Raw genomic sequence first — 18,337 nt, forward strand, 5'->3', positions numbered from 1 at the left:
AAATGCAAATATTTTTCTCTTATATGATTTCCATTTTTCTTGAGTGCATTTATATTGTTGTTTAATATAGTTAAATCATGTTTATATTGTTGTTTAATATAGTTAAATCATGTTTATATGGTTGTTTAATATAGTTAAATCATGTTTTATTGTTAGTTTATGTGCTCTTTCCTTCAACTTTTTATTATTTTGTTGTTGATATTATTTTGTTTATGTTACATGAATCCACGGTCTTCTTGAGACTTTATGAAAAATGGTGAAGGGTTTAAAACTAAATTTTGAAAAAGAATTGAAGGGTTACAACAATTCATAATCTACACTCATTTTAGAAAGTGAACTGATTTTATTCATTAACGAATAAGTTCAATACATATGATTTTCCTTTGTTCTTAAAATACATGGTCTCCTTAAAACACTAAAACACATGCAAATTGGTGAAGATTCAAAATTGAGTTTTGAAGAAGCCTTTAATGGTTTCAAGAAGTTCATATCATAATATTAGCACTAGTTCATAGAAAACAAATAGCACATTTATTTTAGATATATGTGGGATTAGTTCACAACAAAAAGTTACTAGTATTCTTTGAACATTTGATAGATAGGTTAACTATGTTTTTGTTCATGGTTACTAAGATCTCCGGTTTTTGTTCTTAGTCTATCTACTTTAATTAGTATGAATAATTTGTACATGACTTATTGCGGCCCCATGCAAATTCGACCCAAAAAAATTCTATCCACTATAAAATCTTCTCTCTTAAATATCTCTTTTATATGTTTCTCTAACTTTTATAAAATAATGCAGTAAGGGTTAGGACTTTCTTTTATACACCTAAAATCTATGTATGTATATATATATATAAATATAAGGATACCAAATAAATAATTTTCAATGAAAATATAAATGCAAATATCCGTTAATTAAAATTGTGCGAAGGTTTGTGCATCATAAATTAATGCACCAAGTTGTTTAGAATGTACATACGTAAGGTTGTGCTAATGGTGAATTAAGCACACCAGTTTCTTATAAAATAGTTGCAAAATATTATTTGAAGTTATAATATTATTTATAAATTCAAGGTAGAAGGTATATACTATTAGGAATTTAAGCCTATATGCTGCTATAGGGGTCATCTAAGAGTTTGTGTAAGGTGATGATGGATGGGTCAAATGTTTGTCTACATGATAATGTAAGGTTACGATGACAGATGGATCATGTAAGGTTATAATAACAATGGTCATAGCGACAATATGGAAATACCTTCATTATATTAATAAGTACTCAAATTGTTATCATAATACCCAAAGTGCCATTGACTTTGAATTTCATAAAATGTTCACCCTAATTGACAAACACAACATTAAATACCACATCCCAACTCAATTATAATTTCCTATTATGTTGTTTGCATTTACTAAGGCTAAGATTCTACCACCATACATGAGGGTGGATTATTAATTTAGAGACCTAACATCAATGATCATTTTGAGATTTAATGTCAAAGTGTCATAATCATTCTTAAAAGTATTACTTTGTGGTAAATTAAGTGGCAATTGAGTTTAAATGTTAAAAGATAAAAGTAAATAATTTAAAATATTAATCTATGGTAAATTAGTAAAATTAATTTTATTAACTATAAGAATTTTAAAGTCAACATATTTTTTTCTATGTATACATGTAGATGTGAAATTGGTACCCCTTAAAATAAATTTAAGTTACTCATAATAATAAGTATTTTTACAATTTATCCCTGATCGAGGTGAGTTCTAGGAGGAGGAGGATGGTGGGATTTGTACCGCTATGTCATGTGAGGAGGTGGCATTCCCACCCCACACAAGTATCACCATGCACGAGACGTTAAGGCAACCTAATCATCATGTGAGAGGGCATTTGGAGAATTATGAAGCAGTGAGCTATCAAACCTGCTGAAGTTGGCAGAGCAGTGAGAACCGTCAACAAAGATCCCTCATCAAGTTTTCAGTGGCATAGGAGGTTTTCTAGCGAGGCTCTAAGAGGCGATTGCTACGTTTGGGTATAAGCTATTGAGGGTGAGGTTTCACCTCTCCATCTCAACCTTTGATGGTATGTTCCATCTAGTCACCCTCTTCGCAATATGATTTATGTTATAAGTCTGTATTGTATATTGATTTTGACAGTTGGTCAAAACAAAATATTCTGGAATCAGGTTGAGCTCAACTCTTTAGAGGTCACGGGGGATGGATTTTTACCTTATACCAGCCTTCCATAGGTTTGAAGATCTCGTGGTAAGCTGCCTAATACAAAATTTAGGAACTTTCCTTGCCCAGGAACTTTGCATCCATGCAAGGATAATAAAATTCCCTAGCTCTGGGAAGTCTACCAATTAGCAACTCTTATCCCCTTTTTTGTTAACATGCCTCCTCTGAGAGAGGAAATCCAAGACTGACCTGTATCTAATATTTCATATTCTCATTATGAATCCTTTCTTTGGGCAGAAAGACATCTATAGGATAATGGGGTTAATCCTTTAAAACAAGCCCATGATGATATTATGGAGATATTCTTTCAAGTAAAGTTTAATGTCTCTCTCTGTGATGTATATGTCTCTATAGATCCCACATGCTCTCTACCTCATCTGATTCATGTGATTCTCCACACTGGCCACCTTCAAGACATCAATTTTGCATTTTTCATTGAGAGGATCAAAGGTTGGTTTCCAGCCTATCGGACTTACCATAACCTAATTATTATTGGGGGAGGGGTCGAGGCCGCAAGAGAGGGAAATCCTGACCCACTAGAGGCAGGGGTCAAGGCTCTAGGCATCATCTTTTCTCGACAATAGTCAAAGCGTTCATGACCAACACCCATCCTTGAGCTTGATAGACCATAAATGAATGGGAAACAAATATTGTTAATTAGACTAAAATTAGTGACCAGGAAATTTTGGAGGAGCTAGGGGACTTAGTTCCAGACCTTGGCCATACCCAGGTCGCTACCCTCAATACTAGAAGACATTATTTCTATTCTGGTTTGTGAAAAAATTCCTAGCGAAGGCTTTGATGATGAATACTACTGATAATTTAGGTTCTATATATGAGATTCAGGAAATTCATAAGGAATTTTAGTTAATCCAATACTAGATCCAACAACAAAACATTTGACTTGCTTGCATGATTCAATGGATATTGGTGGCCACCTGCATATTCCACCTATACCTCCAATCAGTTTCATCTGTTTCCTTGTTTATTGCAACATTTACTATTTTTAGCAGTTTTTCGGGTCTTGAACTTCCAGAGTAGTTTTGACCCGCTAAACGATGCTTTTTTAGGTTCATAATAGGCCCATAGCCATAGTCAAGGGCCTTTCACAAATCTTGTAGTACTTAGAGGGATCTTTCTAACAAGGTATTGTATGCGCTAAATGGAGATAATATGACCAAGTTACGACCCTGGGAAGTTGGCTACCCAACTAACCCCAACGGGGCCCACACAATCTTAGCATTCCATCTCCTGGGGTTAGGTTTTTGGTTGTTTTACAATTTTCCCTTGTTGTCAAGCGTCATTGTAACAAAGTTCAGAGGCATGTAGCAACTACATCTCTTCTTAGATATAAGCTATCATCGCTGGAGCTAGTTTATTTCCATTCTATTTGTAAGCATATTTTGGGTATTTGATGTTAATGAAATGAATTGTTATTTTTGTTGCATCTCTCTATTTATGGTTATATCTATGATTTGTTGCATTCCTATTTAAGTTTGGATCAGTGGTATCATAGTGGTCTTCTCTTTCTCTATTTTTCTTTTCATGTCCCTAGCGATGTCGGGATATAAGGAGTTAGGGCTCAAACTGGTCGAACCTTTGCAAGACCAGCCTTGCAAATGCCGAGGACCTCCCATGGCGGAAGAGAAGAAAGATGAGGGGGCAAGAAATCCTTTCAAAATCTTGCTTGAAGAATCCCTCTAGCGACAGAGGAATGTGATGATGGACAACTTTACCCAGATCCTTCATCAGCTACCCAAAGGTGGCACATCTTCTTCCAATAGCCACTCTAGAAGCGCCCCACCCTTTAAGTGTAGAAATTTTGAATAATATGACACTTATTCATAGAGATTATCTCGATTATACACTATTGTGGAATACATGCATAATACATAACCTCCTCTACGTTGATCATCAATTTTTGTGGAATTAAAAACAATGAAACATCAATCGCATGCACATTAACACAGTATGTAACCTGGGGAAAGCATACAGCTGAAAACCCCACACTATTTGTATATTATAATGATTGAGAACATGTAACAATACATAGTACAATACTCCTCACAAGTACTCAATACTATCTCCACCTGTTACACACAAACTAGCTCAGATCTGAATCAATCACAGGTTCAAATCTCCTCCTGTTGCTTGCCTACCTCCACTACGCAATCCTGCATGAGAATAGATGAGAATCACTGATCCAAACTCGTATTTCCCTTGGCTGAACCACGCAATCCTAATTGGCAATACTCAATCCATTGATTGTGCAAATCTCATGCACAATTATAGTCACAACTGACAGCTGTCTTGCCCTTTCACTCACCTCTAACACTTATCTCCACTGAACTGTCCATGCACTGAGTTAACTGATGTATTCTTTAGTTGATTTATGAGTTAATAATTAGTGAATTAATTAACAATTAATTCACATCACTCATCACTAGTGTATTCTGCAATTAGACTAAATACAACTAGTTCAACTAATTCAAACTGAACACAACTCCATCAACTCCTCAATCAACTCCACCAAACTCAATCACTTGAGTTGGAACTAAAGTCCATCATGCAATAGCTCAACTGACCCATAAGAAAAGCGTATTTCCTTCTGGCAGTTGCATGTGCCACATCCGTAGCTCAAACTGAAGTGCTCCAAGAGGATAAGATAATGTTTATAGTCCAAATATTATTAAGAGCTAATAATATTCGACTGTTCTATTTTTAGCCTGGCAGTCTAAAAATAGACTCTGCCCATATGTCTAAAAATAGAAGTCCATCTATTTTTACCAACATTACCAATCATCCACAAATAGCATCCTGCAACTCATAGACCATGATCCATATGTCTAAAAATAGACATAGTCTAAAAATAGACTTTGCGCCAAAAATAGCCTGCGGGCCCACTTAGTGAAGGCAACTCCTTTCCACTAAGCTCCATCATCTTGCTGCATTTTCAACACTCCCTCTCAACAAGATATGGATTATCTGCAACCCCTATCCTGCAACTCTAGAATGTTCTACATGCAACACATTTGCCCGGTCAACTTGCGCCAACAACACTTGGAACAAAAACACTCCCAATTGACCACTCTGTTGGGCTAGGAACATACTCTGATGCTGAAGCTCTACCTGCTGCTGAAAAGTGCTCCCTCTTTGACATCTGCGCTACTGCAAGATCTCCATGCATCTCGCACCATTGCACACCTCCCTATGCCACCTAGCACTGTGCAAAACACTTGTGCCTCTCGCATTGTTGCAACCTTCTAGCTATGCGCTGTCCTAGGATTCCCTATACTATCGCTCTCTCTGTCGCTCCATCCGCATCTGTCTCTACCCAATCAGTCAGTTCCTGCTACTCCACATTGGGGCTCTCGTAGCAAGGTCTCATCCAAGAGGTTGGGTACCTCAAGGATCCTGCCCCTCCTCCTTGGGACGATCACTCTATATCACCCCATCTCCTACCTGGAGGTATGGCTGCATGTGATCCCTCAGCCCACCTGGCTCGAAGTTTCCCCCTACTGGAGGTCTCTGCATGAGTAGATGTCTCTACTCGATCTCCTCTCAGCTTCCTTTTTTGTGGCTGCTCCACAACCTCCTGAAGCTGCTGCACCAATCATGGCTCCTCCACAATCGTCTGAGACTTCTTCTGGCTTTGCATGTTGAGAGGTAATATACGCTCCCTCTCAACCACCAAGTCTCCATCAGTTGCTTCGCTGCTCAAGGCTTTGCATGCATCTTGAACCTCAAGAGCATATAGGTTCTTGACCCGTGAACCAATCTGCTTCACCTGTCTAGTGAAGATGTGTCCAAGGAAAACCTTTCCCTTATTGAAGACTACATCATAGCCTCTGTCTTCCAGCATCGTGATCGACACCAAGTTTCTCTTTAGTCTTGGTACATACTTGACATCGGTCAAGGTAAGGCGAGCTCCATGCTCTCTCTAAAAAATAACCGTGCCTACACCTAAGACACTATACTTCTCATCATTACCCATCGCTATGAGTATCTGGAGATCTTTCTCCTCCAAAGTACTAAACAGACTCTTGTCACCGGTCATGTGGAAAGAAGCTCCATTGTCAAGAAACCAACCACTTCCCACCATGGATGAAACCATGCATGCAAAGAGTGTGAAATCCAACTCAAACTCTGAAGCAAGTGCCTCACCTTCAGATCCTTCCCGGATCCCTTCTTGGATTTCCTCCATGGACAATTTGCAGCATAATGGCCCACCTCATGACAACGAAAGCATCGCACTTTCGATTTGTCAACCTTCTTCCCATCATTGGAAGAACTGGATTCGGAAAGAGAACCCTTCTCCTTCCCCTTCTTTGCTTGGGCAGCTAAAGCGCAATTTTCTTCATCAGATGCCTTTGATGAAGATCCGTCCCTGGTATTCCACCTGATCTCCTCTTGCACAAGATCCGACCAAAGTCTCTCCCATCCTGGAAATTTCTCCCGACCATTGACAGAGTCTTGATAGGAATGCCAACTCTTCGGAAGACCAAGGAGAGCCAAGCTCACCAAGTCCTCATCATCAACAGTCACCCCCACACTTCCCAGCTCATCTCGGCACTGGGTGAACTTCATGATATATTGGGGCATACTATCTCCATTCTCACACTTAATGTTTCTGAGTTTATCCTTGAGCGCCAACTTCCTCTGGTCGCTCTTGCTTTGGAATAAATCTGTCAATGCTTTCCACATCAAATATGGAGAAGCCTTTCCATGCAGGCTGGATACAATGTGATCCTTCATGCCCTCCAACAGAATCCTTTGACACTTTGTTGTCTTCTTTTGCCAAGCATCAACTTGAGCAATATCAGTAGCCTTTGGGACCTCAGCCTCTATGAAATTCTTCAACCCATTATCATCTAACACTACCTCCATCCTATCTTTCCATGCAATATTGTTTGAGCTGCCTTCAAGAGCATACTCCAATCGCAATCTGTAGAAAGACATTTCAACTTTGACACCAAGAAAACACTGCTGCAAATTCGAATTCCACCAGCTCAAAACTCAACCGCTTCTGATCTAAAATTCGTGAGAACAAAGTATTTCTCGTATAGAGATTGACTGTATTGGCTTTTACTGGATATCTCAACTTCCAAAGGAAGGATGAATCCAGAGGCTACCTGGCCTGATTACAAACTCTGTCTGAAGAAATAAAATGTAAACACTTTCTGAATAATAGATCTGATGATCAACAGCTCTGATACCATGTAGAAATTTTGAATAATATGACACTTATTCATAGAGATTATCTCGATTATACACTATTGTGGAATACATGAATAATACATAACCTCCTCTACGTTGATCATCAATTTTTGCGGAATTAAAAACAATGAACATCAATCACATGCGCACATTAACACAGTACGTAACTCGGGGAAAGCATACAGCTGAAAACCCCACACTATCTGTATATTATAATGATTGAGAACATGTAACAATACATAGTACAATACTCCTCACAAGTACTCAGTACTATCTCCACCTGTTACACAAAAACCAGCTCAGATCTGAATCAATCACAGGTTCAAATCTCCTCCTGCTGCTTGCCTGCCTCCACTGCGCAATCCTGCATGAGAATATATGAGAATGGCTGATCCAAACTCATATTTCCCTTGGATGAACCACGCAATCCTCATTGGCAATACTCAATCCATTGATTGTGCAAATCTCATGCACAACTATAGTCACATCTAACAGCTGTCTTGCCCTTTCACTCACCTCTAACACTTGTCTCCACTGAACTGTCCATGCACTGAGTTAACTGATGTATTCTTTAGTTTATTTATGAGTTAATAATTAGTGAATTAATTAACAATTAATTCACATCACTCATCACCAGTGTATTCTACAGTTAGACTAAATACAACTAGTTCAACTAAGTCAAATTGAACACAACTCCATCAACTCCTCAATCAACTCCACCAAACTCAATCACTTGAGTTCTAACTAAAGTCCATCATGCAATAGCTCAACTCATAAGAAAAGTGTATTTCCTTCTGGCAATTGCATGTGCCACATCCGTAGCTTGAACTGAAGTGCTCCAAGAGGATAAGATATTGTTTATAGTCCAAATATTATTAAGAGCTAATAATATTCGACTGTTCTATTTTTAGCCTGGCAGTCTAAAAATAGACTCCGCCCATATGTCTAAAAACAGAAGTCCATCTATTTTTACCAACATGACCAATCATCCACAAATAGCATCCTGCAACTCATAGACCATGATCCATATGTCTAAAAATAGACATAGTCTAAAAATAGACTTTGCGCCAAAAATAGCCTGCGGGCCCACTTAGTGAAGGCAACTCCTTTCCACTAAGCTCCATCATCTTATTGCATTTTCAACATTAAGGTACAAGTTAAATTTGACATCCCCATATTAGAAGGTTAGATAGATGCAAACGTTGTAGATAAATGGTTAAATCTTCTAGAAGGATATTTTTATGTTCATGATTTTTCCAGCTAGGAAAAGATTACTTTTTCCTTCTCAAAGCCACCCTCGATGTCAAGGACTGGTGGGAAGCCTACTATGAGAATAAGGATGAAAGTACATCCTCACTATTTTTAGCTGCACCCACTTGGAATTCATTCTGGGATGCCATCAAGGAGTAGTACTACCATTTCGAGAGCTATGAGGATAAATACATAAAGTGGACCACGCTGTAGTAGGGAAGGGACGAAGATGTCCCAGAGTTTACTGATGTTTTTCATGCCCTTCACACGAAGTTGGGTATCAAATATTCTAAGCGACATTTTGTACTTAAGTACAACGACTGTCTATAAAGATACACCTGAGACGAGATGGTGTTCCTGCACATCTCCCCGCTCGGCACACCGTACTGATACGCTATCAACATTGAACATAAGTTTAAACAAAAGAAGCAAGACTTTGGATCTGCGAATTTGAAGCAAGGGAAAGGCACCCCTAAACCACAAAGCAAAGGGAAAAGTCAAGGTGGGGTGACCCAGGACAATCTTTTGAAGCCACAAGTAAATAACAACACCCCGAAGACAAAGAAGGACACGGGAAAATGGTGTGAGCTCCATAAGAGCTCCACTTGCAACACAAGTGAATGTTGCACCAAGCAGTCACTAGTGGCCGAGCTGAAGGCTTCCAAATTAGATGCATGTTCCAACTCTGAGTCAGAACTCGAGAAGGGGAATGACAAAGGGAAGCATATCATTGACTTGGAGCCCAATGCCACCATGGCCACCACTAAGATCTAGAAGAATGAGCCTGAAGATCCATAGGAGGGAGAATGCCTCTTCCACTCACTGATGTGGGTGAAGGGTTCTCCGCTGCAGTTCATTGTCGATAGCGGGAGCCAAAAGAACCTCATTTTACTAGAGGTTGTGAAGCAGTTGGGTCTACTCACTACAACACATTCACAGCCATACACCATCAAGTGGCCTCACCAAGGATGAGATATCCGCGTCAGCTAACAGTGTCACGTTACCCACAACATCAAGCCCTTCACAGATGAGGTAATGTGTGATTTTTCTCCTCTTGAAGTTTGTGATGTATTATTAGGACAACCATACCTGTGGAAGCGACATGTTGTATGTGAGTCTAGACCCTACTCTCTAATTATTACTTTGGGCAATAAGTTGTACAGGATACCGTAGGTGGCCTCACCTACCGCCATCTCTTTGATATCTACAAAGAAATGTGGTAACATCATTTCACAGACCAGCAAATGTATTTTCCTTATGATTGGCCCTTAGGGAAAGAGGAATATTGTGGCCTCGGCTTCCAAACATGGCTCCTCCATACAAAAACAACAACAGATGGACAAGGTCGTGGAGGAGTATAGGGAAATTTTCACCTCACCTAGGGGGCACCTCTCCACTATTAGGTCAAGCACTCCACCAATCTGACTACGGGCGCGCTACTACCCAATGGGCTGATCTATCGACGCTCTGTAATGGAGAACGATGACATCAAGAGGAATATTCAGGAGTTATTGCAAAAAGGGCACATCAGACCAAGCTCATCACCTTGTAGGAGCCCGATTGTATTGGTACAAAAGAAGGAAGGGACTTGGAGACTCTGTATTGTCTATCAGGCATTGAACAAGATCAATGTTCAGAATAGGCACCCAATCTCACATATTGATGACCTTCTAAGCTAGCTCAAGGGGGCCAAATATTTCAACAATATTGACTTGAGGTTTGGTTATCACCAAGTGCCTATCAAATCCTACGATGTGTGGAATACTGCCTTCAAATCCAAGGAGGGCCTTTTTGAATGGTTGGTCATGCCTTTTGGGTTAACGAATGCCCCTGCAACCTTCATGATATTGATGGATGACATCTTACGACCCTTCACCAATGCATTCGTGGTGGTGTATTTAGATGAAAAATTGATCTTCAACCAGAGTTGGGAAGAGAACCTCCACTATAATCAACATGTCCTCCAAACCCCGCGACAACAAAAACTGTGTGCTAATCTAGAGAAATTCACTTTTGGCATGACCTAGATTCAATATCTAGGGTACTTCATTGATGAGAAGCATGTGCATGTGGGCCTAGCCAAAATACAAGTCAGTTGGGATTGGCCAGCCCCAACCACTCTAACAGAGCTCCACAACTTTCTGGGCCTTTCCAATTTCTACCGCAGGTTCGTTTTGGGGTTCTCCCATATCACTTGGCCTTTAAGTTAAGTCACCAAGGGCAGAGCGAAATAAAATTTCTTTTGGTATGAAACCCAACAGAAGGTGTTCGCTGAGTTGAAGCACCACCTCTTCTTTGCACCAATACTCACATTACCAAACCTAAAACAACCATTTGATATTGAGGCAGATGCCTCCAACTATGCTATTGATGCAGTTCTTACTCAGTATGGGCATCCAATGGCTTACCACAGTGATACACTTTCAGACATAGTCCAAAAGTATCCCACCTATGACAAAGAAATGTATTCCATTGTGTATGCTTTTCGTCAATGGAAGCATTACATTATGGGGAGGAAAATAGTCATCCACACAGACCATCAACCCCTGTAGTTCATACAGACACAAGGGAAGTTGCAGAATTATCACCATCAGAAATGGTCCACATACCTACAACAATTCCATTTGAACATTAAGTACAAGAAGGGAAACACCAATAATGTTGTAGACTACCTCAGTAGATCACTATTCATGGTGCTAATCAGTGTGCTCGACTCCTGTGGGCCTGAGACTTCGGGGTGGCCACATCTTTACAAGAGCGATCCAGAATTCAACAACACATACCAGACACTCTTGGAAGGTAAGAAAGTTCCAAATTTTCACCTCCAGGATGCATTTTTATGCCACCTAGGACACATCTGTGTTCCTTCAAGCGAGCGTGCCAAGATGATTTGGGAGGCGCACTACATTTAGGTCGCTGGATATTCAACGTAGAGAAAATAATGGCAGTACTACATAAGTATTTTTGTTGACTGAACCTTTGCTAGGATGTTGGGAGGTACATTAAATTTTTCACTACCTGCTCCATTGCCAAACCAACCATTAAGAATCAAGGCCTATATACTTCTCTACCTACTCTTAGTTGAACTTTGGAATCCATCTCCATGGATTACATGTCGGGCCTTCCTTCTACTACGAAAGGCAACGAATGTGTTTTCGTGGTCATCAAAAGATTCTGTAAGATGGCCATTATGGCGGCCTACAAGAAGAGTACCACAACATACGCCACTGCTAAGGTCTTCTTTGAATGAGTGTGGGTACACTTTGGGATCCCAAAATACATTGTCTCATATCGGGACAACATATTCCTAAGTGTATTTTGGTTAAGTCTCTGGTCGATGCTGGACACCAAATTTACTAAGTCCACAAATTTCCACCCCCAAACTGATGGCCAAACAAAGGTCATAAAAAAGATGATTGCACATATTCTGCATATGTACAACTAGAAGCATCCATGCACATGGAATGAAAGCCTCCCCTATGTCTAGCACAACTGCAGAAGAGCTCTCCTCAACTCGATGGGCCACAACCCCTTTCAAGTAGGTTGGGATTTCAACCATTGTCCCATTGATGTGGCCATACCATTTACAGCTACTCAAGCAGATTCGACTCATGTCTAGTCTGAAGCCAACATAGATAACAACTTCATTGAGTGCATTCAACACATCTCCCAGTAGGTCCATGATATATTGGACAGATCCAATGCTAAGTACAAGAAATTCCATGATCAACATTGGGTGTTGCACAAGCTCCATGTGGGCAACAAAGTTTGGCTACATTTGCAAAAGTAGTGCCTTGCTAGACCCCATTGCAACCTTCACCCGCTTTGATATGGGCCATACACCATCAAAAAGGTTGTAGGGGAAAATTCCTTTGAGCTCAACATTCCACCATTCCTTGCTTTGCATCTAGTGTTCAATGTAGACTTCCTTCAGCCATACTTTCCACCATTGCTGGACACATTTGACATTGTAGAACAACTTACACAAATAGATCTAAACCCAGACTTCATGGAACATGCCACAACTAATCAGATTATGGAAACACAGATCAAGAACAATCTCTAACAAAATATCCAACTATATCAAGCTGTCAAGCAGGAAAACTCCTTCACCAGGGAAAGTGGTTCACCATGGTCTAGGTTCAACAAAAATTTCCTCACCTCATGGAGGCTCTGCTTGCGATGGGGACCATTTCTTCCTAAGGAGGGAGGAATGATCTAGGTGTATATTGGTGTCCACCCTCCTATTCCACATAGAACTCTAGTCTGTTTCATTCTTTTCCTTGTTTATTATAGCATTTACTATTTTTAGCAGTTTTTTCGAGTCCTAAACTTCTGGAGCAATTTTGATGCTCTAAATGAATTTTTTTTGAGGTCCACAATAGGCCCATATATATAGGGAAGGTCCTATTGAAAATCCTGTAGTACTCTAAGTTATCTTTCTAACAAGGTATCGTACACGCCAAACGAAGATAATATGACCAAGTTATCACGTCGAGAGGCTGGCTGCCCAACTAACCCCAATGAGCCCACAAACTCCTGGCATTCCATCTTCTAGGGTTAGGGATTTGGTTGTTTATGGTTTTCCCTTGTTTTTCAATAATAAGTATGCCCTCGGGCCTCATTGTAACACATTTTAGAGGCATGTAGCTGCCACATCTCTTCTCCGAGATTAGTTACCATCACCCAAGCTAGTTTATTTCAATTTTGATTGTAAGCATATTTCAGTATTTGATATTAATGAAATGAAGTGTTATTTTTGGTGTATCTTTGTATTTATGCTTATATCTTATGGTTTGTTGCATTCATATTTAAGTTAAGATCATCACATAGAGAAGCACATCCCCTGCTTGCCTTAGACATAGATGTCGAGTTCCAATGCCAAAGACCCAACTCTAGTTGAATCTTCTGATGAATAACATGGTTTTTAGCATAGTATGGATTTTCAGATATTTCAGTTCTGGTTTAGATGATTAGAAAATATTTTTTATATATATGGTGCAGGATTATCGTAAATAGGAGTCATACAGACAATCAAGTTTATATTGCTATGCAAGACATTCTCAAACAATACAGATTTTGGATGGCTTATAATGCTACCAAATCATCAATAGACCTAGCTACCCACTGGGCAGGTTGAGACCATTTGGTTCAGATTATTGATCTTGTAACACCAACCCTATTTTGAAATAGTAATATAAAGGTCTTGCCAAGCTTACAAAAAAAAACAAGTATTTTTACAATTTAATATGCACGATGTTATGACCATATAAAATTGGAGGAATGGTATTTTGGTAGACTTAACTATAATAATATTAATTTTATTAAAAAATAATGAAAATTTTAATAAAACATCAAAGAATAAATTCATAAAATAATTTTTTTCTTTTTAATGATAATTGAGAAACTATATCAAGTGGGTGTAGCTCGAGTGGTGTTGAGGAGTCACCCCTAACCTCCCCGCCCAGGTTCTAGTCCCACCAAGATTGACATGCTTTCTCCTTGGAAGTAGTTTCTACATGAAAGATAACCAACTCCCCTAGTCACATGTGGGTTTTTTGTGGATGTAGCTTGTATCGATCTCTAGTACAATGGAAAAAAATAAATAAATAAAAAGAAAAAAATAAAGAAATATAATTGGTCTAAAATTATATTAAGTAAAATTTAGGCATGGAGACTATTACATCAATTTTAAGTAAAACATTATCATGGTCAACATCAAGACCATAATTATACTTAATTATATCAAACTAGGGAAATGGTATTGTATACATTTTGTAAAACAACCCTAAAACGAGACAAAATTTGACCTACATGTAGATTTAACTAGACCGAAGGAAACCAAGTTTGTACTTGGTGTGTTGGAGCTAATGTTCATTATCAATCAAAATTTCCGACATTGATGCTAACTAGGTTACCAACGATTCATCAAGTAATTGGTTGAAATTACACTCTCGAGTCGCTTTGCAAGGTTTTGATGGACTACCACATTGTTAAGGGATAAATTCCCCTAGGGTCTTGGGTTGATACCCTAGCAGATCAGAGGTTATCTACACAGAGAAACACACGTTCCACACAACCATGATGCTAATATAAACAAACTAAATGAAGAGAGGTGCACCTGAGGGTCTTTCGTTTAGGAAGATCCAGCGAGGGTCCAAACCCTCTTGGAGTTCCTTTCGCTCCTTCAACCTGCAAAAAAATCAATTCAAGAAAGTTGGACCAAGCATCATACATAAATCATATTCATAACATATGGAAAGGTAGTTAGTTATACAATTAAAACAACCATTCATATGTGAATCATAACATTGATATCATAAACATAAAGAAGATTCATATCAGGAACAAGACAAGTGTTTCTTTTATTATATATAACTAAAGTACAGAAAGGAATGATTTCACTTGAGTCATCCTTTCGTAGGCTCCAAGCGGAACCGTCCTCCAGATTCGTCCAGTCTAAAGCATTCAACAGACTCCTTCCATGACTTACTCCATGATATCTCAAGTAGTAGAAAGACATCATAACATAAGGAAACAAGGGTTTCCTGTAAATGGGGGAAGTGCTGGAAGCACAAGGATCTTCAGACCTAGTCAGGGATAATCTCAGCAGAGTGATATTTCTCTCTCTTCTCTCCTCCCTTAGGCCTTCCCATTGAAGCCTTTTTATACTTCTCCCAAAGTAGTTTTTTAGTTGGGAATGCGTTGGGAACAGTTGGGCCACGGGCACTAAGAGGTAATCAGCAAGTAAAACCTGCGATCTCCACCCGAAATTAAGGAGATTTATTTTTTTTAAGTGTTTTAAGACATATACATGGGTTGGGTATAGACAGACCCACGTACACATGCATTTATCTCAGGGAAATGTCGCGTATAGGGAGTAAAACATTGTTTTTCAAGTATTTGCACCAGGTCTAGAAGGAGGGGTTGCCCTAGGCCATGAGTGCAGCATCACAAACATTAAGAGTGAGATTTGGAGCTACAACAGATGCCCCCAATATATGAGGTCAAAAGGGGTACATGATGGCTGAAATATATTATGTAAGTACATGGAAAGGAAATCTGTAAAAAACTGAGAAGGACTTCACCAGAGTTAACCCTGCCAAGCCACAAAAGGAGATCAGAAAGAAACACTGTCTGAGGCAGGCATACCCATGCTTAGAGAAAGTAAAGCATGTCTGCATATCAAGTACAAGCAGATCCACTAAGTACACAAGTATAAAAGACTGGAAGATACATAATGGATCATCTGATCATGATCGAACAAGTACATGTCTGAATATCACATATAAGGATGTCAATGATGCTGAAGGATGAAGCGGATCACTGATATCAAAGACTGATCCCAAAAAGTACCAGATGAACATGATGGAGTAAAATGGTACTACACTGCAAACTCAGGTGCCAGCATATAGAATGTCGCCATGAATGACTGCAACATATAAGGTGGAATGGTATCAACTAGCAGCAACTGGAGCAACTGTCAAGTGAACCAATGAATGCTGATACAACCTGAGGTCTTCACCGACCACCATGGTACATTTCTACACCATGGGAATAAATGATCTGAAGTCGACCATGTGATAAATCATTTGATTACTGGTCATTGATGTATACTGTTAACAAATGCGAGACTACTCATCGATAATGATAATGAGTGTCAAGGTACCCAGTACAATCTAACAAGTGTGAATAGATAAGTTGAAGTCGAACACTTGTAAGAATCTATCAATCAGGAGACAATGATGGTTTCCCACTGTCGATAGCGAAGGATCTGCCACTAATGACTGCAAACCCCAAGGTACTGCCAAATGGACTCTAGATCTTTGCCCCAGAGCAATGAGTCGTAGTCGATAGGGAAAGATCCGCTAGAAGGAAGGCATTAAGTCATCCTTCATCAATCTAGCACGAGTGTAACCCGTAGGCCAATAATGTGGAAGGAATCGGATGAAAAAGATGTAGTAACCCGGCCGAATCACGTTTTCGGTGTACACAATATGTGACTAGCGCACGACATAAACCCTCTGAACCAACCAATAATGAAAGCTGACACAGAGGTGAGGTATCCACCAATAGGGTCAAATGGAAACCAAGGTATTGCACGAATCCCAATGTGTGATAATGTAAGCTGATGTCAAACACAAGGGAAACCACTCAGTCAAAGACCCATGATACTGATTGATGCTGAGCACAAGGTGACCTATCAATAATGAAAATAGGGCCAGGGTGCAACTCTAGGCCTGTCCTCAGAGCAAGATGTCATCGTTGATAAGGACAAGACCCGCCAGCAAGAAGTCAATGGGGACCTTCTCAAACTGGCATGAGTAAAGGACCAATATAGCTGATGTGATGATCGACAAGATACTGACAACTAGGGATGGCCGATTGAAAAATGAGTCAAGGGACACCACAAAGAGGCCGACTCAGGTTAACTTCCCTTGAACAAAAGCACGACTCAATATGACTATGTGGCAGCATATGATGACTCTGTATAAGTTTTCCATGCAGGAGGCATGAACGAACCCTCCATATGATTGGAAGAGATAACCAATCGGGGGAGAACTGACTCAATAACAAGGTTAAGGCGTACCTAAGTCAAACTAAATCTCGCCAAAAGGGAGGAGGCTTTCTTTTGAGTGCTTTGTTCAGGGGCGACACGATTGACTCTAGTTGCCAACAATAAGTGGAAATAGTGTCTCATTAGTGCTCTTTTTTGGAATATATATTTTTTTGTCTTTTTCTTTAAGCTAGAAGAAGAATAAAAGAATGCTATAGTACAGTGGAAAGAACGAGTGTCGGTGAAGCAGATGATCTAGTCCCTGGGATTGGAACATTCCTATGCTCAATGCAGGGAGGTGAAAACTGGTCAAAGATTCGCAAAGGTATGTTCCTTCCACGGGTCAAGGTGTGTCAAGTTGCAGAATTCAAGGGCATGCAAGTTTGATTTTGCAGTTGTCATGGTCAAAAGTCGGCTTAAACACAAGTCCAAGTGAAGCCGGCTCAAGGCCAAAAGGTGCAAGTGGTCAAAATGCAATGCAGTAGTACAACTCAACACAAAGGATCCTCTAGGGTATAAGGCCAGAACGAAGCGAAGAAGCAAAGAGGAATGAGTCTTCATCGCATAAGTCATGGCGGGACTACAGAGGACTCCCGAGCCTACGTAGATGAAAGAAGCATGGGCAACAAATGTCAGTGAGGTGCTAACTACGATGCCCATGAAAAGGATGGCTCTACCATTGTGTCATGATTTAAAAATCGGCGAGTGAAGGTGGTTTACGAACCATAACACGATGGGATCAACCCTATGGCAAGTGTATCGACAAATGGAGGCTAGTATGCATAATGCAACGGAAAAATGGCTTCCCTAACCTATATGCCAGTGAGAAAATGATACCTGTCATTAGGGAAAATTTTAAGAACCCCCCCAAATTTACATGTATAATAAATGGGCGAATCTCCATGGTGTATAGGAAAAATAGAAGGCGATTTTATCAATAATATGATATGTATATATAATTTTTTGGCGAATCTCTCACCAGGCATGGCGAATATTTTACTCAATTATAAAATCTTGTGTTTATTGAATACACAAATGAAATCATTTCATTTCTTTAAAATATCTTTTGAAATCAAA

The sequence above is a fragment of the Pinus tabuliformis genome, chromosome 2_1 (genome assembly GCF_031772625.1).
Source record: "Pinus tabuliformis cultivar Carrire ecotype Pingquan chromosome 2_1, CPIR1, whole genome shotgun sequence".
NCBI classification, from domain to species: Eukaryota; Viridiplantae; Streptophyta; class Pinopsida; order Pinales; family Pinaceae; genus Pinus; species Pinus tabuliformis.